Source organism: Hipposideros armiger, unplaced genomic scaffold, assembly GCF_001890085.2.
Source record: "Hipposideros armiger isolate ML-2016 unplaced genomic scaffold, ASM189008v1 scaffold_283, whole genome shotgun sequence".
In the NCBI taxonomy this organism is placed as follows: domain Eukaryota; kingdom Metazoa; phylum Chordata; class Mammalia; order Chiroptera; family Hipposideridae; genus Hipposideros; species Hipposideros armiger.
In genome coordinates this window covers 106,264-110,591 of record NW_017731633.1, presented here as the reverse complement: position 1 = coordinate 110,591, position 4,328 = coordinate 106,264, and positions in this window count along the sequence as shown.

Sequence of the window (4,328 nt, the reverse complement as noted above, 5' to 3'; positions counted from 1 at the left end):
GGTGCCAACTTGGGCCAGTGAATCAACGTCCTCCACAACTAGACTGAAGAACAAAACAACAGCAACTTGTCTGTTCCCCTTCCCCCAATTCCCCAATAAAAAAAAAATCTTAAAAAAAAAAATTCAAGTCCCACAGGGGTGAGGAGGTAAACTTTACGGGTGTCTTGGCTCGTGAAGGGAAAAATGGTTGAGAAGTGCTGCTTTAAGGAAAAAAGTAAAGCCACCAAGCAGTTCCTCCCAACTGTAGGAATATTAAAATATTTGAAGTAGGGGAGGATTTGACACCCTGAGGTTTAATTGGGTTTGACATCTCATTTTACAGCTGAGCAAACTGAGGCAGCTGACTGGTAAGTGGTTGCACCTGTCTTGGGGTTTGGGCCATTAGATTCCACTGAACCATCTCCCCCAAGAGGGACTCAAATTGAATTGCCAGATCTACTCAGAGCTTAACTAGGTCTTCTTACTTTAGTTCTCTTATTTGTAACATGGTGAAAATAATGCCTGCCTCACAAAGTTGTTCTGATGCATTCAATAAAATATAATGCCCTGTACATAGAAGATGCCCAATGCATTTGCCTTCCCTACATATCCCAGTGTATCACCTTTATTTTTCTCTCCTTGGGGAAGGGATTTCCATTTGGAAAGTGACAACTTCAAAGGCATGAATCTGTAATAGTGGAATTCAGGCATGAGTGAGAAGTGGCAACAAACACTAAAAACGTACAGCGTGCTGTATCAGAAACACCACTAAACCTTCCCGGAAGACAAGCCTGAATCCTACTAATGACAGACAGCAGTGATGAAATAATGGTGATGGTGATGATGATGAAGATGGTGATGATGATGGCACTTCAGTAGTTATAACACTGTTGATAACAATAGCAGCTATACGTTATTAAGTGCTTTCTTTGTTCCGGACACTATTCTAAGTAGTTTATATGCATCATACATCTGTTCCTCACAACAATCCCCTGAGGGAGGTAAAATTCTTGCTCTCATTTTATTGAGGACCATCTGAGGCACAGAGGGGCTGAGTCATGTTCCTAAAGTCACACAGCTAGCTAGGAACAACTGGAGTCTGAGCTAAAGATTCTGAGAAAGTGTATTCTTTTAGTCACATCGCTGCACTGTCAATTTATATTTATGAGTCCTACTGATATCCTTCACACTTGTAAGGGCTCTCCCACTCCCCTCTTTATGAAACTTTTTCCTGCTCCTAGGGGAAAAAGTTTCATATTTTTTTACAGGCTGCCTGTTCAAAATCCACAGGCAAATACACATGCATGGATATCTGCCTGTGTTCTGATATTTGAGAAGCACAGTTGAAGATCTGTGAACAATGGACAACTCTTTTTTTTTCAATACTATTTAAGATTTTTTCTTTTAAGATGTTATTGGGGAATTGGGGAAGGGAACAGTGTTGGGGAATTGGGGGAAGGGGAACATTGTGTTTTTCCAGGACCCATCAGCTCCAAGTCAAGTTGTTGTCTTTCAATCTTAATTGTGGAGGGTGCAAACTCAGCTCCAAGTCCAGTCGCCACTTTCAATCTAGTTGTGGCAGGGGGCTCAGTCCACTATCCCATGCGGGAGTTGAACTGGCAACCTTGTTAAAAGCATGCGCTCTCACCAGCTGAGCCGCCCTGCCACCTGTTGGCAGCTCAGTGGCAGCTCAGCTCGGGCGCAGCTCACTGGCCCATGTGGGAATCAAACTGGCAACCCTGTTGCTCAGAGTTTGCGCTCTAACCAACTGTGCCACCCAGAGAACTCATTTATTATGAAATGCCTTATTACTTTCTTTGATATTTCTCGTAACTTCAATATTTGCTGGTTATCAAAGTCCCCTAAACTTGAATTCTGGAGCAATTTTTAGTGGACCTAAGTTCTCTATGGTTTGTGAAAATCTATTGCAAACTTGAGTGGGTCTTCCATCTGGTAGGGGAGAAAATAATAATGGTTATTGTAAGAAGAGAAACCCTTATCACTGTAATAAAATTCGTACCATATGATAAGCGCTTCCTACAGGCTCTGTATTGTGCTCTGACAGATGTTTTCATTTAATCCTTACAACAAACCGATGGAGTTGAACTGTAGAGACCCCTTCTTTTACAGATGCTAAAACTAATTTGATCTCATTATAAAAGCCAAGGACACTTAAGTAAATTTTTCTCCAACTTATACCTTCCCAATAGTACTAAAAATAAATAGAAGAAAACGAAAGAGTGAAGAATGGTGAAATGATAAAACATGTTTTTCCTACTCTAATGTGGTTTATTTTGTAGGAAAGTGTGGAAAAAGTCAGTCATTTATTTTTGCCTGCTTAGTTTTTTTTTGGTGTTTAAAAAATAATTTTAGGGCCGGCCGAGTGGTGCGATGGTTAACAGCTGGCTTGGGACACCAGAGGGCCCCGATTCGGATCCCACATATGAGGGCCAGTGACACTGCCCTCCACAGCTAAGATGCTGAACAACAGCTCAACCTGGAGCTGGGCTNAGAAGGAAGGAAAGAAGGAAGGAAGGAAGGAAGGAAGGAAGGAAGGAAGGAAGGAAGGAAGGAAGGAAGGAAGGATTGATTCACTCTAGAATACCATTCTACGCCACCAGATCAAAATCCACACGGACTTTACCTTACCCCCACCCCCATTCAAAGAGTCGAGGTAGCGGTAGCGCCTGCGCACTAAGCTCTCATTATGTTACAATAATGTAACTCTATAGAAAATGCATAACTTCCCCCACTTCTTCCTTTAAGTGTAACCTGAAACCCTCCTTCAAGGAGACAGATTCCGAGCCTTGCCTCCCGTCTCCTTGCCAGCTGACTGCTCAATAAAAGCTGTTTCTCAAAAGCTGGTGCCGTAGTATTGGCTTCTATGCATGTGGGGCAGTGAACCCTTGCTCGGTAACAGAAGTTCAAGTGGTTCCCATGACATGAACGCTGAGAGGCTGGTAAGAATTCTCAAATGCCAACTGTATTGTCTATGGACACATCTGTAGATCCAAGAGTTAGGGACAAACTTCCTCAAGTGATGATTGTAGGAGGCAGCATATGCACACAGAAATGTTGGAAATAAGTGAAGAAACAACTATTTCCAATTCCTTGATTTCCCCAGACATGGGTTAGCTTTTTAAAATTCTGGAGTAGGCTTTTATTTCGCTTTAAAAAATCTATTGTGCAAGAGCAGCGGAAGTCATGCAGTGGTGAGCGTCTGAGTTGATAGCTGTGACGCTTTGATGGCTGTGGAGTCAGGGCTTCCTGTTGTCATTTTCTCTCAGTGGAAATTCTTGTCTTACAGGTCAAAAGTAATGGAGATGAAATGATAAACATGCTTTTAACTTTCAAGAATATTAAGACTATAAGACGGTGTGTTTCAGAATTCACAATTAATCTTACTTTGCAGAGCTGGGAAATGTCAGTGACTATGAATCTTGCGTTGATTTTTCTGCATAGCTGCAAAGCCACCCACAGCCCATTAGGGTGAATCACCGAGGGCAGCCGGAGGAGGCGGGCCCACACTGAAGGTACCACCTGCCTCTCCCAGGAGCCTCCCTGAGCAACTCCAGGGGACTCCTCAAGCCTGGCTTTCAGAGGCAGGTAAGGTCCAAGACATGGAAATCCTGACTGCTCATGTGATCCTTGATGAGCGTTGTCTTGACAACCCAAAATTCCTCATTATGACTCTTTTTTTTCTTAAAGATTTTATTGGGGAATTGGGGGAGGGGATCAGTGTTGGGGAATTAGGGAAAGGGAACAGCCAAGTTGTTATCCTTCACTCTTAGTTGTGGAGGGCGCAGCTAGCTCAGCTCCAAGTCCAGTCTCCATCCAGCTGCCCGACGGCAGCTTGCAGGCTGCTCAGCTTAAGGTGTCATGTTCAATCTTAGTTGCGGGTGCGCGTAGCCCACCATCCCATGTGGGAGCCAAACCGGCAACCTTGTTGTTAGGAGCACATGCTCTCACAAGCTGAGCCATCCTGCCTCCTGTTGGCAGCTCAGCAGCAGCTCAGCTCGGGCACAGCTCACTGGTCCATGTGGGAATTGAACTGGCGACACTTTTGCTCAGAGCTCGAGCTCTTAACCAACTGAGCCACTCAGCCGGCCCCGGCATCATGACTCTTCTAATCCTTATCTGTATTTAATGCCAGTTACCTGAAGTTTTGGGAGTTTTTGGTTTTTTTCCTGTATTTCTTCCTATGTGAGGTAGGTGTCTAGCTTTGGAGCAGAGAGGAGGAGCGAGGAAAGATGGAAAAGGAGGAGGGGACAAGCAAAATGGAGAGGAGGACGAAGATGCGGAGGAGGAAGGAGATGAGGAGGAGAAGAAAGGAAGGAAGTTGGAGAAGG